The sequence below is a fragment of the Sapajus apella genome, unplaced genomic scaffold (genome assembly GCF_009761245.1).
Source record: "Sapajus apella isolate SASKATOON/1434 unplaced genomic scaffold, GSC_monkey_1.0 scaffold102, whole genome shotgun sequence".
Lineage (NCBI taxonomy): Eukaryota > Metazoa > Chordata > Mammalia > Primates > Cebidae > Sapajus > Sapajus apella.
In genome coordinates this window covers 3,767,851-3,787,673 of record NW_022437042.1, presented here as the reverse complement: position 1 = coordinate 3,787,673, position 19,823 = coordinate 3,767,851, and the positions used below count along the sequence as shown (strand labels likewise).

The window sequence follows — 19,823 nt, the reverse complement described above, 5'->3', positions numbered from 1 at the left end:
GTAGTAGATTGGTTACTTAAGTGTCATGTGCAAATCTCTTTTTTTTTTTTTCAAAATTGAATGTTTTTCGTAATGTCTATAATCCTGTGTCTGATTTGTAAATTTGAATGTAAAATAAGAATCACCTGAACACAGTTGCAGAGTTTGATCACAGCAGCGTGAAAAGCAATTAAGGAATAATTACAGGGATTAGACCATATGCAATTGTGGGAGCAGGGTGTCAGGTCCCAGGGTCTGCGTCCAACACATGCTGAAGTCCGGACGGAGGGGTGGATGAGCAGAAAGAACACTCGGGGGACTGTAGGCAGATGAATTTGGTTTCATTCAGCAGCAGCTTTTATTAACAGTTTTCTCACATTAGCTCTCTCACTGTCTGCCCTGTCTTGGCTGCTTGAGCCGGCGGATTGCACACACAGCTGTGTGGCCGGTTCTCCCTTGCCTTCAGAGTCAGCAGCCTAACACTTTTTCTCTCTGGGCATGAGCAAGCCAAGCTATGTCCTTGCTCCCTCCTATCCATCTGCAAGACGGACAGTTTTGGCTCTCTGTCTTTCTCTGGGCACCAACACACCCACCACCATGTTAAGCCATGCTGAGCCAAGCTGAGCCCCAAGAGCCCCTGTACAGCATTAGCAGGGCAATTATACCTTTTATAGACAATAGTGGTTTAGAACCAAGTATGAACCTACACAAACAGGTTATGTAACAAGTGGAGGTGTGTGTCTGCATGCCAAAGTCACTGACATGAACGCCTGGATATCCACCTTGGCTTATTCCTTTACCAAAGCACATCCATACAACTTACACCCTACCCCTAGGCTGATGGAAACTTAGGCCTTGGGCACACTGGTTTGATACACAGGTTTTGCACACAGGCCTGACATACAAATTTTGGGCATGCAGGCCTGATACATACACAGGCTTGACACATAAGCCTGACACACAAGCTTTGGGCATGCAGGCCTGATACATACATAAGCTTTTGGGCACTCAGGCCTGTTACATACATAAGCTTTGATAAACTGCCCACCTATTGGCACAGATTACCATAAGTGTCGCCTCCTTCGTGATTACCATTCATATTGCCCTGATTTTAGCTTATTAGCTGCTTTGCCCACACCTGGTTTCAAACCATATGGTGTCAGTACTAGGCTAGACTGCACCAGCAGTCCAGGCAGCAGTAGCACCCCAGCTAGACCTAGCTGTATACCATGCCCTATCGGGAATCAGGGGATGCCCTTCCTAATGGTGAAGTCTCAGGGTCTAGGAGTGCCTCAGTCCCCATGGCCTTATCTTGCATTAGGACTACAGGTCCCAAGACCTCTTGCAATTTTGCTGCTAAGGGATTTATCCTTAGTGTACTTCGCTGTTTCAAGTAGGCACCCCACTTCGCTAAAGTGGATGTCTGTGCTGTCCCTGTCCAGGGGCTCATTACCCAGGAACACACCTATCCCACTATTACTAACTGCTTCTCTATTAGTAAGCACCGGAGCTCAGCTTCTTTCCACAGTTGGGACTAACAGCCCACTGGCGCTTCCAATTGCTCCATGCACTGCTATAGGCCCTATCCACAATTATCTGTGGTTACAAGTACACTTAGTGTAAATGGGCACCCTTGGTTTACAAAGGCTGTCTCAGCCTCCTCACCCCAATCCCAGACAAGAGGGGCACTGCCGCTTTTAAACCTGGAAGAGAATCAGAGGTTAACATAACATTATTAACAAAACCACAACATATGGTGGGGCTATACAGTAGCCCTGCAGCAACACTGTGAAAGTCCATTATTGCCCTCTCATGAAGGCAATCTGTTCCTAACTCTCTGGAACATTGTAGATTGACAAGAATGCATTAGCCAAGTCCACCACACAGTGGCACTGCCCAGTTCCATTGTCAAGTGGTCTATTAAGTCCGTGATAGATGGCACAGCTGCCAAGCCATGCAAAACAGCCACCCCAGAATGTCTTCAGGTATGGATGGGAGAGACATACACAGTGCATAAGCAGAGAGCCAAGCGGCCAATGCCAAGATGAAGAGATACAGATTTCACTTTCACTGGCCAGTTTTCATAGTTGTCAATAAATGCAGCTCTGCCCGGAAACTTAGCCGGGTGTAGGGACCAGTGGATTGCCAAGTGCACATGTGGCTCCCATTGTCTGGTGCCCCCCAAGCTGGGCATCTTGGCCAGTTCTCTTATCAAACGGAAAAGGCTTTACACTTCCACCAGCTGCAGCAGGCACCCTTTGAACAGGAATGCTCAGACGGGACCGGTTTGCGCAGCAAGGTACTTCTCCCATATGACTTGCACTAAGTCTGTACATGACTGCCAGTGTTACTTGCTTAACTCCCTCAACTCAGCAGGGGCACAGGCACCATAGGAAGCGTGCTCCACCACAGCACGTGCTCCCCATCTGGGCCCACCCTTGGGGCCCAATAGCTGCTCATGATCTATTTTGTGGTAGGTCACTGGGCGAGCCTGCTATGGAGGTTCTTCCTCCTCCCTGCACTGTGTCCGGAAAGGACTGGGCATGTTCTTCCCACAGCACAGTTATAAACGCCCATCTGACTCCTACAGCAAAGGCATGCTTCTTCTCGGTGCTGTGCACTTCCAGGTGCTTCCGTGCCTTCTCCATACTCACAGGAGACCCACCCACTGCCTCCCGTGTTTCCACTGGAGCCCATCCTCGCAGCACAGCTGCCACCGGGTATCACAGCCCATGCTGTGGCCACAAAGCTGACCTGGGAACCCTCAGGGGCTGAAGACCCACTCATCTCATCCCAACCTCATCACCACTTGTTAGGTCCTGAGGTTCAGGTCCAGCCCATGGAGGAGGGCTGGGTGGATGAGCAGAAAGAACACTTGGGGGGCCGTAGGCAGGTGAATTTGGTTCATTCAGCAGCAGCTTTTATTAACAGCTTTCTCACACTAGCTCTCTCACTGTCTGCCCTGTCTCAGCTGCTTGAGCCGGCGGATTCCACACACAGCTGTGTGGCTGGCTCTCCTTTGTCTTCAGGGTCAGCAGCTTAACTCTTTTTCTCTCTGGGCATGAGCAGGCCGAGCTGTGTCCTGGCTCCCTCCTGTCTGCAAGATGGACAGCTTTGGATCTCTCTCTCTCTCTCTCTGGGCACCAGCACGCCCGCCATGTTAAGCCATGTTGAGCTGAGCCGAGCCCCAAGAACCCCTGTACAACATTAGCAAGACAATTACACCTTTTACAGACAATAGTGGGTTAGAGCCAAGTATGAATTTACACAAACAGGTTATATAACAAGTGGAGGTGTGTGCCTGCATGCCAAACTCGCTGAGTCATGCAAGCCTGGATGTCTACCTTGGCCTATTCCTTGACCAGAGCACATCCATGTACCTTACACAGGGGAAGAAGTCTATGGAAGGCTATTGTCTCTGCACTTATAGCAGCCTGAAGTCACTGTAGATATTCAGGGCCCACAGTTGGGAAAAAGTGGTGTATGTGGTGTGGGGGAAAGCAAGAACAAACTTGAACCTGCAAGGATTAACTTGAATCCCTAGGTCAGATTGAAACCCGTGAAGACTTACTGGAACCTGCATCTGTCTCTTACTGCCCCATGAAGGTATGTACACACCTGACCTAGGACTTGGAGAAGTTGCAGAAGGAGATCTTGTCAGAGCTGGAGTTGCTGCAGCCTGCTGCTTCCCCACACCAACAAGGTGTGCCAGTGGGTCAGTTGTTGGAATTCACTCGGGGTGGTTGGCAAAATATTACAGAAAATATTAAAGATATATTAGGGAAAGTTATAGATTTGTCTCAGACCTTTTGGAAGGCCAAAAGATTTTACAGGGGCAGGCCAAAGGTGGGCTGGCCAGTCCATTAAGTTAGGGAGAGATACAGATGATCAAAGGCCTTCCCAGTTAAGTCTGCTTCCCCACACCCATTTGTCTCCACTCAACTGTTTACTCATGTTAATTTTGTGCTGCAGCCATCTCAGGGCGAGATCAAAGGAGAATTGCCTGTTAATCGTGTTTACTCTGGGCCTGGAGCCTAAAGCTTTTATCATTCATATAACCAGTCTTTTAACCATGTTAATGATCCCACAAGTGTGTTAACTTAGAACCTCTGTTGTAGCATTTTGAGGGAATAAATGTGTCACAGACAGAGGGTCTGCGTTGATTGGTTGCATTTTGCCCTCAGAAAGCAGCCAACAGCCATCCCTAGCCCACTTGAAACTCTGTAATGGTGTGAGAGTGCATTCATCCATCCGTCATTGAGTCAGGATCTGCAGGTCAGACTTCCGCGGGTGGTGAGACCCATGTCTCAGGTGGTGACCCCGATGTGACTGAGGGCACAGTCAGTGCCAGTGTACACCAGTGGTAACAGTGTCTGGTCCTACCAAACTTCAGAACATAGTATCTGTTGCTTCACTTCCACTTCCCAAGCCCCGCCCCAATTTTTCTCCTGGTCCACTCTAACTCAGAACTAGATTGGGAAGGCAATCCCAGGAAACTATGTTTCTAGATTAGCTAAGTTGGCAAAGCCACTTCAACAACTGTGAGACAAATAGTGACCAGTAGAATGTGACTGGTCACTATCAGAGAAAAGGATAACACAGAGTAGGTAAAAAAAAAAAAAAAAGAACCCCGAACCAAAAAACATATGGGTCATTCTGCGAATCAGTTATAGGCAAGAACTTCTCAGTGTTTGGTGCTCACATTCCACAAAAGCTGTGTCCAAGAAGGACTCATTTAACCAGTATCATCTACCCCAACAATCCTGAGTGTCTATGTCCACAATGTTGAGTAGAGCAGAGGAAGAAACTATGCACGGTGTTACTGGCAGCATTTTGGAATGCTTTTGGTCACAATGAATTTTGGCCACTGACCTCTGACTTCTGAGATAAGCTATCCAACACGAAACCTTCCACCCAGCTTTTCAAGGAGGGTGAGTGTTCCCTTATTTTTAAAGCAACCATTGGTGACAAAAGGATGGCACATAAATTAACTACATAGGCTTTGGTAGAAGTTGTGATTTGTTTCCAAAGCTTCAGATGGAAATATAAACCTGAAATGCATCCCAGTGTGACACATGGATATCTTTTCAGTTTAAAAGCAAAGCTTCAGAGGTGTCAACTTCGGCTTCTGTGCTCTCACCCACCCCTCTGAGGAATATGAAATTGCTGGGGGCCCATGCATAAAACAAAAAAGCAGTAGAGAATAGCTTGCAGGCACTGGGAGGCTGGACAGATGATTGCAAAGATATTCCGCTGATTTTATGGGATAAGTGATGCTTTGAGCATTTTCCAAAGGGGAAAGAATGGTGAGCAACTTTATTTATCACAAAACAGCTGATTTTTTTTTTTTTTTTTTTTACTTATAAATGACTATAGTTTGAATATTTCTCCCCTCCAAAACTCATGTTGAAATTTAATCCCCAATGTGGCAGTATTGAGAGGTGGGATCTTGGGCCCTTTAACAGGTGATGGGTCATAAAGGCTCTGCCCTCATGAATAGACTAATCCAGCCATGGATTAATGGGTTATCATGAGAGTGGGATGGTGGCTTTATAAAAAGAGGAAGAGAGACCCCAAGCTAGGATGCCCAGCCCCCTCACCATGTGATGCTCTGTGCTGCCTAGGAAGTCTGCAGAGAATCCTCACCAGCTAGAGGCCCTCACCAGTCCCTTGACCTTGGGCTTTTCAGCCTCCATAACCATATGAAATAAATTCCTTTTCTTTATAAGTTACACAGTTTTAGATATTATAAGCAACAGAAAACAGACTCAGACAAGAATCTTCAATGAAAAGCTATGGATTTTAAATTTTGACTGGCATTATGTTATATAGATAGAACATAGTAACTAGCTCAACAGACCACACATAATTTAAATTTATTATTTTTCTTCTGGATAAATTAAGTTAGATAAAAGGAAATATTTAGCTACTGAAGTTTTGCATCTAAAACCTTCTTTGTGAAATTCTGGCTAATCTCTTTTAAAAAATAATATAAAATCATGGGCATTATTTTGAAGAGCCAATTTTCTTCAGCATTGTGGTAATAATAATAATAACTAATGTTATTTAGGATTTGCTATGTGCTAGGTATTAACCAACTATTTTACATGCATTATCTCATTTAATCCTTTTAACACCTCTAGGCTATCAGTATGATTAGTCCCACTTACAGATGAAGAAACTGGAGCCCAGAAAGGTTGTGACTTGTGGAAAGACACACAGTAAGTTCCAGAGCCAGAGTTCAAACCCAGTCTGTATCACTGCATTCCTACAAAATTCACACTGATCAGTAGGTAGAAACCACTTCAGCAAAAGATGTCTGAACAGGAATGGTTAGTGCGGCATCTTTTATAAGAGTTTAACATTCAGAAAAGCTTATCTATCTATCAATAAGGGACTGGTTAAACTGATGGAAGTTAATCTATTCACTGGACTAGTTTTGTATCTGTTAGGAGTTATTTTACAGAGATGAACAGACAGTGTGATCCAATTTTAGTAAACACACTACATTTACCAGTATTCATATACATTAAAAAGTCTGGAAAATTATACAGCAAAAATACTAACAATGATCATTGTGAAGTGGTAGGATTCTAGGTAATTTAAAACATTAACTTGTCCCAATTTTTCCCACAATAATCGTGTAATAAAGAATAGAATAAAACCTTTAAAATGCACACCACTGCCCTTTCATTGAGAAATGCTGTTGCTCTTTTGAGTTGCAGACTGGAAATCAGCCCTGACTGCTCTCAAGTGCTCTATGACCTTGAACAAGTCATTTACCCTCTCTGGGTCTCCCGTTTTGTATATATAATATAAGAAGGCGACTTAATTTTGCCTTTGTGTTCTAATATTCTTTAACTTAATGAATCTCATTCTTAGCAAAGTTCTTTTATAAAAAGAACAAATAGTGTGTGGAGGTTTAAATGTTGATAAATGATTTCTTCACACTTTATCTGTTTTCTTCAGCAGATGAAGTTATTATTCCCATTATCCCCTTCCCATGAGTCCTTTAAGAAGGAAAAGTTGGCTTTTTGCTATCACTGGGGATGGCGGAGGGAGGTACCCTTCTGAGAGGAAGAGGGATGCCTGAAACCTGGATTTTCATTTTCGAGATGGAAAGTCCATCAGACTCAGCTGTGGTTTTACCTAGCACTCCTCAGGCCTCTGCAAATCCATCATCTCCCTATACAAACAGTTCATGAAAACAACCTATGAGTGCAACACTTAGAGAAAGGAAAACAAGATCTTTATTTAATTCCAGTTATAATGTGGTGAAATGTCTTAATCTTACAGTAGAGAATGAAGAAAACAATCAGACCTTTTCAGAGAAACCAGCATCTTCCATAGAGAAAAACTGTTAGGAATTTCAAGAAAGTTTTAAACACATAGACAGTGGATTTGAAGAAATTACAAGTTTGAAAAATACTTTGAAGAATCTCAATGTCTGTGAATCTCAGTCACTTGATTCTGGGTCATACAGAGGTCTCCAGAATTAGTTTGTGAATGAGAATCTTCCTAAACAAAGATTAAATGACAAAAAAGCCAAATTGGCTGGGCGAGGAAGCTCATGCCTATAATCCCAGCACTTTGGTAGGCCAAGACAGGCGGATCACCTGAGGTCAGGAGTTCCAGACCGGCCTAACCAACATGGAGAAACCCCGTCTCTACTAAAAATACAAAATTAGCTGGGCCTGGTGGCAGGCACCTGTAATCCCAGCTACTTGAGAGACTGAGGTGGGAGAATCTCTTGAACCCGGGAGGTGGAGGTTGTGGTGAGCTGAGATCACACCATTGCACTCCAGCCTGGGCAACGAGAGCGAAACTCTGTCTTAAAAAAAAAAACAGCCAAATTGGTGAAGCAGGTTCAGGAGAAAAAAGACCTTCTTCAGAGGCTAATACTAGTCAAAATGTATAGATCAAAGAATGATCTGTCTCAGTTACAATTGTTAATAAAGAAGTGGAGAAGTTGCATCCAGCTGTTGCTTTATAAGCTGCAATCAGCTGTGTCTGAAGAGAATAAGAAACTAAGCCTTACTCAATTGATAAACCACTATGGGTTAGATGATAAATTGCTACACTGTAACAGAAGTGAAGAAGAATTCATAGGTGTTTAATTCCTGATTTTTGCTCCAGAATATATTTGAAAATGACAACTTAATTAAAAGATACTGATGCATTTTATTTTATTTTTTATTTTTATTTTTGTGATGGAGTCTCAGACTGTCACCCGGGCTGGAGTGCAGTGGCGCAGTCTTGGCTCACTGCAACCTCTGTGTCCCAGGTTCAAGTGATTCTCTTTGCCTCAGCTTCCCAAGTAGCTGGGATTACAGGCGCCAGCCACCACGCCCGGCTAATTTTTTTTGTATTTTTGGTAGAGATGGGGTTTCACTATGTTGGCCAGGCTGGTCTTGAACTCCTGACCTCATGATCTGTCCGCCTCGACCTCCCAAAGTGGGATTACAGGCGTGAGCCACCGCTTGGGGCCCTAGATACTTACGTATTTTAAAGGGAAGATAGAAACCATTAGGCTCAGAGGAAGGTATCCCGATGAATATCAATTGAGGACACGCTAATATATAAATTATAAACTAAGTTCTAAAAGGAAAATTAGTATTTTGGATAGATTTGCCAAAGAAAACTTGACTTTTAAATCATGTTTAAAAAGTCATTTGGGCAGTTCGGTAAACTAGTTTTAATACATTTGTTCTTTTTTGTGGCAAAAAGTTTTATTTAAAATGTTAAAAATTGTCCAATCTAGTGAATGCCTAAACCTAAAGTTAAAAAATTTCTGCCTCCTAAGTTTATGTGCCTTGTTTCCATCCATTTATCACATATTTCCATCTTATAATCTAGCAGGTAATTAAACTCATATGTCCAAAACTTTTTTTAAAAAGAAGGGAAAGTTAATGTTAATGCATTTCACCAGAAATGTGTCAAATCATTTTGGGAAAATAAATGCCTTTTCCCAGGAAGACATTTTGTGACCAATACATTGACAGGCATCTAAAAAAAAAAAAGCTATATGTTGAAACAACACACGTCACAACCTAAGCAAAATAAGAAACAAAAACTATTGTTCAAACTATTCGAACACAATCCCCATAGCCGTCCTTACTCCAGATTCTTGCTTTCTTCCTAGGATTGCCTTTTACCTGTATATCTGATTAATGATAATAATGATGATAACACTAGCCTTTATTTTACAGATATCCATACGGCCATTTAAAATATTCGAGGCGTAGAGAACGATGCTGAGCAGAGGAGGACAAGAAGAAAGAGTAGTTTATTTTCTAGGAAGGCAGTGGCTGGTTCGATTGGCTCACTACCTGTCTAGGAATTAACCCAGGCTTGGAGGCTGTACTTACAGGAGCGCACGTCCCTGCATGGCCTGTGCCGAGAGGCTCTCAGGCGCCCTCTGCTGTCGAGTTGGCCCTCACGCCACGTGCTCCCGAGGTTTGTGGCTTCACACCTGGCTCTCTCGACCAGCGCCTTCCAAACTCGCTTTTCACAAACGGCTCTTTCTCACCATTTGTGGGCCAATGTGACTCTAGGAGGTAATGTGAAGTCTGAGGAGTGATGTGGGGTAAAGTGGAGCTTGGGGGGGTGGCTGGTGTGGGGATGTGTGGAGCCTGAGAAGTAATATACAGATTAGGGAATTGTGAAGGGGAGTCTGTGGGGTAGGGGTGGAATGATGTGAGTTTGCTGGGGTGAGGGGTGGATGGGAATGTGCAGCCTGTCGGTTGCTGTGTCACCAAGACCTACTTTCCACTATATGAGCATGGTCCTGGCACAACCCAAACCTTGGTGTCTCCTGCACCCCACAGGCCTTAGCTTCAATCAGGGAAATGGCAGAAAGCTTTTGTACAGTTTCCTAGTCACTTTTTCTTGTTTTGTTTGTTTGTTTGTTTATTGATATGGAGTTTTCCTCTTGTTGCTGCTCAGGCTGGAGTGCAATAGCGTGAACCTCCACCTCCCGAGGTCAAGCGATTCTCCTGCCTCAGCCTCCCAAGTAGCTGGGATTACAGGCACGTGCCACCACACCCAGCTAATTTTTGTATTTTTAATAGAGACGCAGTTTCTCCACGTTGGTCAGGCTGGTCTTGAACTCCCATCCTCAGGCGATCTGCCCGCCTCGGCCTTCCAAAGTGCTGGGATTACAGGTGTGAGTCACCGCACCTGGTCTCCTAGTCACATTTTTAACCTGCCTCCTTTCAATAAAGTGAAAAAAAAAAAAAAAAACTGCTCTCAGAGAAGAAACGCTGTATTTTCTGTTATCTTTACCAATCAGAAAAGTCTTTCAGCAATATGTACATATTATGAAATCAGAAGCTAGTTTTCAACAAATGTGAATATTGAATATGTACTCCCCTCAACACACCCTGAGGGAAGATCTCCCTAGAATCAATGGTCTGGAATCTTCTCACGTGTATTAGACTCCACGCCCCCTTCTACTTTTCATCCTTTAGCAGTCTTAGACTGTACATTCACCTTGGAACTATAATTCTGGGACCTTATCCATTTACATCCACTTGCTAGCTGTGTGGCAGCAAGTAAATCACCAAACTACTCTGAACTAAAAACATCAACCTCATAGAGTCTATTCATTTATTCACTCAACACATGTCAACTGAGCACCTACTCCAGTTGAACCATAGGCTGGGTGCTGGTAGTATGTCAGTGAACAAGGCAGATTCTTTCCTTACTCTCATGAAATTGGTCACCCAATGGGGGAGCCAGACAATAAGCCAATAAACACAAAACTGATGGTAAGTATGTCAATGTAAACAACATGGTAAAACCGGAAAGAATACAAAGACTTCTAATTTAGGATGTAGGTCATGGGAGGCCACTCCAAGGAAGGGAAATGAAAGCTGAACCTGAAGGACAAATGAGAATGAGTCAGGTGAAAGATGATAGGCAGTGAATCCAAGCTGGGAAGTTTTCATATATTCCAAAAGAGGCCATGTGACTAGATGGTGAGGAGTGAGAAGAGAGGCTCCAATGTAGTTCAGAGTTAAGCAGGAGACAGATTGGCCAAAGCTTTAAAGGCCATGGTAAGAATTTTAAATCAAATCCTAGGGTATAGTGGAAAGCCACTGTATTATTTTTAATCACTGACATGATCTGATACAGGTTTGGAAAAAACCAATTTGGCTAATATGAAAATAACAGATAGGAGGGAATTGGGAGTGAGTGCAGGAGCCTAGGAGCTATTGCAGGTGTTCGGGGAAGAGCTGATGATAGCAGTTTGGTTATGGGTAGCAACAGTGGAAGTGGTAAGTAACCATATTCAGAACATATTCTGAAGGAAGGGCACACAGATATGCTGACATAATATATGTGAGGCTGAGAAAGAAGAAGGTATCATGGAGAGTGTCTTTGTTTGGGCTGCTACAACAAAATATCATAGACTGGCTGGCTCAAACAACAAAAATTTATTTTCTCACAGTTCTAGAGGCTGGAAGTCCAAGGTCAGGATGCCATTGTGGTCAGGTTCTGGTGAGGGTCATCTTCCTGGCTTGCAGTTGGCTGCCTTCTCTCTGTGTTCTCACTGGCCTTTCCTTTCACATTCCAGTGGAGAGAAAGAGAAGGGAGGGAGAAAAGGAAGGGGAAGGAGAGAGAGAACCATCTCATCCTCCTCCTCCTCCCCCACACCCCCACTCTCCCCTGTCCCCGCCCCCCCATCTTGCTCTGTCTCCCAGGCTGGAGTGCCGTGGTGCGACCTTTGCTCACTGCAACCTCCGCCTCTCAGGTTCAAGTGATTCTCCTACTTCAGCCTCCTGAGTACCTGAGATTACAGGCACATGCCACCACGCCCAGCTAATTTTTTTTTTTATTTTTAGTAGAGACAGGGTTCCACCCACCTTGGCCTCCCAAAGTGCTGGGATTATAGGCATGAGCCATCACACCTGGCCAATCTCCCTCCTCTTATAAGGTTATAAGGCAACCAATCCTATTGGATTAGGACCCTACCCTATGACCTCATTTAACCATAATTATCACCTAAAAGCCCTATCTGCAAATGCAGTCATTGGGGATTATAACATAGGAATTTGAGGCAGGGCACAATTAAGTCTATTGCAGATGGCAAGTAGGTCTCTGGCTATGAGAGTGAGGACTCAGGGAGGAGCAGTTCTAAGAAATCGCTCTGTATTAGTTTGTTGCACTGCTATAAAGAAGTATCTGAGACTGGGTAATTTATAAAGAGAAAAGAGGTTTAATTGACTCAGTTACACAGGCTGTAGAGGAAGCATGGCTTGGAGGCCTCCGGAAACTTACAATAATGGTGGAAGGGGAAGCAGGTATATCTTCACACAGCCAGAGCAGGAGGAAGAGAAGAGAGGTGCTACACATTTAAACAGCCAGATCTCACAATTACTCAATTACTCAATTACTCACTATAATGAGAACAAAACCAAAAGGGAAATCTGCCCCTATGATCTAATCACCTCCCACCAGGCCCCACCTCCAACATTGGGGATTAAAAATTGATATGTATTTGCAATATCAATTGCTACATACCAAGTTCTCTCTGTCTTGAGCTTCTGTAACAGTCACAATGTCAGGTACTGCTGGTGCCAAAGGTGGTATTATACATTGTGCTGCCTATAATCAATGGTAAGTCTCCAAGAAACCAAGGTCTCGTGTACAAGCCAGGTGGGGCTATTGAATGGAGAAACAATCTCATGAAACACTTTGGCTTCCTTAAGCTCAGCAATTATGGCAATTATTCTTTTTCTCCCCTAGGCAGCTGACATTATTTTTGGGAAACAACAGTACTAGGTGTTGGTCATCAGATGGGTCCATGGTCTTCTATATTTCCCACTAAAATGGCCAAAACTATTGCAATTCCTGTCATGGGTTGGGGGCAAAGGCTAGTGGAGGTGCACGTGGAAAACACATCAGTACCAATATTTCATTCGGTACTGGGGGCCATGACAATGGAGGTTAGTAGGAACCCCAAATGAGAGAACACTGTTTTCCTGTCATCTTGATTCAAGGGTTTGTGGGGATAGCAGTCGCCTGTGTACTGGTATCTAAAAGGCCTAACAAGTGCAATTCCTCTTCACTTTTCAGTTGAACTCTAACCTTGCCATAGGGCCTCTGCGTCCCCTGGGTACAGATGGATCTTGTTTATAACCCCTAATCTTTGGATCTTTGTTTGTAACCCCTAATCTTGTTTATATTTGAAAGCTGAGTGTCAGAGCAAAAGTTGCTCAGGATCTCTGATTTGTCTCCAAATCCACCAGGAGAGGTGGAAGACCATCACTATGCAGACTCTACCAGACCACTTATCAGATCCCCATGGCCTGGTACTTGGCCCTGAGTTCCTCAGTAGGGAGCCCATCAATCTCCTGCTTTTGTGGTTCCATTATTGAGTAATCAAACTCAAAAATCTCTTTGGGGAGGCCCTTGCTCAGATAGTCCAGAAGAGGGCACCCAAGTACTATTTTTATGCTCCTTTTTTAGAGGGGAGGAGGTCAAATTTTGCTATTTTCTCAGAAGCCACTTTTTCTGTGCCTGAGAATTTCTCATTAAGATCTGAATTACTTTGCAGATTGATGGACTTGACGTCAGGAGGTGGCTTAATTGGGCTTGACAAAAAGCAGGAGCCACACAAACAAACCTATACATCTAAGTCTGGTTAATCTAATCATCTGCTGTTTCCACTCCCTCATAGTAGACCCAAGAGACCACCAGGAGGGCTGCAGGACCTCCATAGCCTTGTGAAGGTGATTAAGACACGTTTTTCAGTGACTAGGTACTCATCATGTGTGGACCAAATCAGTCAGAGACCAAATAGTACCCAGATGAGGAAAGAGATGGTCCTTGGTATACATACACTCTCATCTCCCCACCTTGCTCCTCCTCCTTAGGGAAAGTGGCCACTGTCAAGGCACTATGGAGGTAGGGGGTCTGTACTGATGTACCCCTCAAGGAGCCACTTTCCTTTATGAAGTTTATTTAACAAGATTACCTTTTTCTAAAAGGAAGCAAACTAGCCAAGTCTCTATGTTCTCTTCCTCTAAGCAAATCTTCCTTCTGGCTTGGCTGCTGGGCATTGACCTATCTAGTGAGATCACTGGGAAAAGTGATCCTAAAGACCTCTACATTATTTTTATTAGAAGCATGAGTCTCAATAACATGCTGCATGGCAAGTTGTCTGTCAGCCCCAGGGAACTGCTTAGATCTAGGAATAGTTTTGGGGTACAAGCCAGTTTGCAGGGCCTCCAGTAATTTGCCCCATTATCGGAGAACAGTATCCAGGGAATTGTTTCTGTGGCTTTCTTAGAGACCCTCTGCTGAATCTCTAATTTGATCCACTAGGTTACCTCAGTCAAAATAAAAGTAACAGTCAGGCTTTAATCATTTCCTTTTAATTATTTCCTTTGATAGCATAAGCAAGAGACTGAACCAGAAAAAGTACCGACTCCTCCATTATTCCATTTTTCCTCATGGAGTGGCTCCAACAGGGGTCTGCTGGATTAGCACAGATGCAGGGCATCATCATCTCACGGTTAAGGGAGCCCTGAACAAAAAGCTCCTGCCACTTTATGGACCCAGGGGCAGGAGGTGATGGGGAAGGGCTAGGAGTTGAAAAGTACTGAGTACTGAGTCAGCGTTGAGAAAAAAAAATTTTTTAGGCATCCCCCCAGCCACCATGGCAAAAAGAGGTCTTAAGCTGAGGTGCTGGAGGAAGCCTCTGCAAAAGGCTCCTGATAAAGCAAACTCCAAATGGAGGCACCTGGTCTAGGAATTATTGGATACAATGAGTTCTAAATTTCTCTTCAAAGAATCAGTATGTCATTCTGTTCAGTTATTTGTCCTTCATTTTAAAGTTTAACTTCCTTGTAGTTCCAGTAAACAACATTCTTCACCAGTTGTAATCAGTAGTTCACATCTGTTCCCACTGGCCCCCAGCTCCATCCTGACTCATCCTGGTCACCTGCTTAGTCATCTGCTCCAGTCACCTGCTCTGGTCATCTTCCTTTGACTTAGGTCACCCCTGGCTACCTGCTCTGACCCGCATGTAACCATCCTTCCTGACAAACCATCCACCCTGCCGCTCCAGCTCGGACCCCTGCTCTCTTTAAAATAGCCAATAGGGATTAGTCTAGCTTGTGTAGTCTAACCCCTAGCCAATAGGGGAACAACACAGCAGTAGGAACGACCCCCATCAGACATAAGTATCCCTTTTCCTCACTTGTCCAAATGTGCAGTCACGATTGCTCCATCCGTGAGCTGCACCCTTCTATAGAAGTAAACTGCCTTGCTGAGAGGATTTATCTTTGAGTGCTATTTCTTTTGCAGCATCTAAATTTCACTTATAACAGAATGCAGACATGTGACAGCATGATCAGCTAGGGATATCTGTGTCCTTGATTGCAACTCCATTCACAGACTGCAGTGCAGTGGCTGTGCATCAAGTCTGATGTGTGGAGGGCACATCCCCCCATGGCTCCTGCCAGGTAAAGCTTTCATAATTGCCTATGGTGAGGCCTGAAAGATCACCCATGGGTTTTTCGCCAAAAGCTGAATTCACTCTCTCCAGTGGTCCTAGCAGTTCCTATGAGAAGTCTTGCTGTCATTGTCTGTAAAAGCATGAAACGAAGTCAGAGCTCTGCCCTTTGGAATGCAGCTGCTGTGGGGCTGGGTGTTTCCAGTTCCCATCAGAGGTACTGAATTCACTCTTGCTCCCACCACACCCACACAGGAAACTCAGGAGGAGGGGAGGCAGGGCTGTGGTTTTCGGCCTGCTGTGGGATTAGAAGGTTTATAGCAGTGAGTCTGATGGGCTTTCTGGGTGTCAGACCAGAGAGAAGAACCAAAGCCAGTCACCATCATCAATAGTATTCTAGCTCTGGAGATTACATGTTCATCAATGACAGTGTCTGCCTAAATCTTCCTTCTGGCTTGGCTGCTGGGCATTGACCCTACCTAGTGAGAGCTTAGGACACACCTTTCCCTGGAATACTGGGCAAATTCTCTCAGCTCAGGAGAATGGTGGGTTCTTTTTGGTCCTCCGCTTTTTAAATTCTGTTACGTTTAGTGCCTTAATCATTATCACTGTGGAAGATAATGTTTATTAAACACCTATAGCACATCAGGCCTTGTTCTCAATGTTCTACTTCAATCTTTTCATTTCATCTTCTTTTCAGGCCTATGAACTAACTACTATGAAGATTTCATTGTACAGATGAGGCTCAGAAAACTAAAACAACCTGCCTAAAGTCATAAATCTAGTAAGTGGCAGATCTATGATTTGAAAACCTCTGCATTGAGAGTCTCTGCTTCTCCTATTTAACCACACTGCCTCCCATACTCCTAAAACTGCCTTTGCAAAATTATGACTAAGACAGTGAAAGAGATTTAACTAAACCGACTCCATCTTGCTTCTAACCTCCAAGCTGTCCTTGTTCATTCCTAGGCATAGGCTGAACAAGCCTTGGAAAAAACTTAGTTTATAGTTTAAACAAAGATGGTGACAGCCCTTTCCCAAAGCAGACTTCCTTCTTGCCTGGAGACTAGATTGCCTTTGTAGGACTAGCATTAGCTACAAGATTAGAAATTACGGTTTAAGAGTCATGAAGCTGGAGACTACAAGATTCTAACCCTTCCTAAACTGCTCCTAAGATCAGTGCTTGAGATATTTTGCAAACCCTGTACTTGATGAATCAGCTGGCACCACCCAGATAGATAAACTGGTTCATCTGATCTTGTGGCCCTCACCCAGGAACTGACTCAGTGCAAGAAGACAACTTCGATTCCCTGTGATTTCATCTCTGACCAATCAGCACTCCTGGTTCACTGGCTTCCCCCCACCCACCAAGTTATCCTTAAAAACTCTGCTCCCTCAATGCTCGGGGAGACTGATTTAAGCAATAATAAAACTCCAGTCTCCCGCACAACTGGCTCTGCATTAATTACTCATTCTTTATTGCAATTGCCCTGTCTTTATAAATCGGCTCTGCCTAGGCAGTGGGCAAGGTAAACCCCTTGGGCAGTTATACTTCTTCCTTTCACCCCAGTGCCCTTACCCCTCCATGCTATCTCAGCAGCATGATCTTTACATACAGGTCCTAGATTTGTATAGTGTTTTCCAGGCAGCAAGCTTAGTCTTTCTTCCTGGATAGAGAGGACATTTAGCGAAGCACTTCTCTTTCTGTGTTGCAATTGAGACCAGTTGTCTTAAGATGGGAAACTACTCCATATACAAAGCATAGTGGTTAAAGGCAGGGATTCTGATACTTGGAGATGTCAAGGACTAGTTAAATTAATAAAACTGGGTCCTGACATAAGTTATTTTCTTTTTATTTCACCAATTAAGGACATTTAAAACACCATTTATACTACTATTAAAATAATAATAGACTGAACATGGTGGCTCACACCTGCAATCCCAGCACTTTGGGAGGCTGAGGCAAGAAGATCACTTGAGGTCAGGAGTTCAAGACTAGCTTGGGCAACATAAGAAGAACCAGAACTAATTCAGTTGGATCAGTGTCCCACCCTTATGACTTCATTTAATCTTAATTACCACATTATAGGCCCTATCTCTAAATACAGTCACATTGGGAGACAGGGCTTGCTATGGACTGAATTGTGTCTCCCCCAAATTCATATGATGAAGCTGTAACACCCAATGTCATGGTGTTTAGAGATGAGGTCTTTGGAAGATTATTAGGTTTAAATGACAGATTAAGAGTGGAGCACTCATGATGGGATTAGTGGACACATAAAAACGGACACCAGAGAGCTTTCATTTTCTCTTTATTTCCCAACCATATAAGGACATAGTGAGAAAGCAGCGGTCTGAAAGCCAGGAAGAGAGACATCACCAGAATCCAACCATGCTGTTACTCTGATCTTGGACAATTATAGCCTTCAGCATTGTGAGAAATAAATTTTTGTTGTTTAAGCCACCCAGTCTATTGTATTTTGTTATGGCAGCCCCAGAAGATTAAGATAAGGATGAACATACAGATTTGGAGGAAACACAATTGAGTCCATAGCACACTTGAAAACTAATGCCAGACGTGTATGAGAAATCACTTTGTCTGGAATATAAGAGAAAGATGTGTGGTTGGAAATCTTTGAATACTCTGAAAATTAAAAGAATCTGATCCTCATGGGATGGGACAATGTGAATAGAATTTCAAGCTTTCCTCCTTTATTTTTCCCCCTCTTTAAAACATTTTCTGAGCATCTCCATATCCCCAATGTTTTAGGGATACTGGTAGAAGGACAAAAGTGGATGGGCAGGAGTGGACAAATTAGAGTAGAGTCTACCAAGTATAAGTAATTAATTTACAGAAAGATGTCTTACATGTTCTGGAAGCCATAAGAAAAGGGGCCAAGACCAGCCATCTAGCCCTGCTACTCAGACAGAAGATCCCAATCTCTTGAGTATTCACAAAGAGGGAAAGTCCAAGTAGGCATCTCTGAAGATGTTCAGTAGTAATGTGGAGCAAGTATGAAAAACACTACTCCCTAAACACCTGCCAACTGTTAAAAGAATAAAACCTGTCCATTAAACAACACTATCCCCCCAGCTTCTAATTAATGACATTTCCATTGTATTTTTATCCTTCTAGAAGTTTCCAAACTGCAAATTTTATGGGACAAAGGGCCTCCTCTCCCTGTTTGATGCCCTGTTTCCTTCTCCCATCTTACTATTTGGAGTCCATCTCCCTCATGAATACATAGCCTAAACTTTAAGCCTACCGTAATAGTGCTTATTTAGAAGTGATTCCAATGTACCAGTGGTCAAAGGTTCATAAACATAAGCAATGACAAAAGTGGGCTAAATGTGCTGTGGGCCAACATTAGATCCCTATTCTCAGTATTGGTTTTATGTAACAGACCTTACTATCTTTACAAAACAGTGGGAGAAAATGTCTATTAAAAGTTTTTTGGAGATATTCATGCTGAAAGGTTTGACAATAGATGAGAACATCATGCCTTTTTCCTTATTGATGGGTAAGAGTGGTCATTTTCCCTTTAGAATTGCATTGAGTGAATGCTGGGTAAACGTGGGAAGGGGAAAAGCAATTCACCAAAATGTCAATATTTCTTCTCCCCCGAATTTGCATTGTCTGCCTGAGAAAGTGGAGGGCAACAGGATGCCAACACTCAGTGCCCCACTATGTCGGGCTGCTTTTCTACATGCCACCATCAACAAAACCTCAACACAGTTCCCTCACTGCACTCACACACGTGCGCTCTGCAGAAAAGCTATTAAAGTCATCCAGATTTTCCTTTCTTTTTTTCCTTTTTTGCAAATACTCCTTTGGATCCATTGATCTACAAATTAATTATCACTGCCTGAGCAAATAAAAAGCTATTTCAAATTACCACAGGTAAGAGTCTAGTCTGAACTGAGAGCCAACCCCCACTGTCAACATATTCCACAAAACACATCTCTTCCTAACCGTACCACAGACTGGAAGAAACAAATAATCTCTTAAATGCTAGAAATTGCTCAAGAAGATATTCACTGATTTGATGCATTTGGTAGTTTTAAAAGTTGAACGTGGGCAATTTCCCCACGGGGCTGGTTAGGGGGTGGGGGCCAAGGAGAGGGAGAGCATTAGGACAAATACTTAACGCATGTGGGGCTTAAAACCTAGATGACAGGTTGATGGGTGCAGCAAACCACCATGGCACATGTATACCTTTGTAACAAACCTGTACATTCTGCACATGTATAATAATAATAAAAAAGAAAGGTTGGCTTCTTTTGTCTAGCAATATGGAGTTAAGATTCCAAGGCCAGGAGCAGTGGCACATGTCTATAATCTCCGCACTTTGGGAAGCCGACACAGGAACATTGTTGGAGT

General features: G+C 43.5%; 1 pseudogene; it reads left to right on the top strand.

Moving 5' to 3' along the window:
* The first annotated feature begins 5,498 nt into the window (after positions 1-5,498).
* Positions 5,499-8,190, top strand: LOC116536628 (annotated as a pseudogene).
* The last annotated feature ends 11,633 nt before the right edge of the window (positions 8,191-19,823 follow it).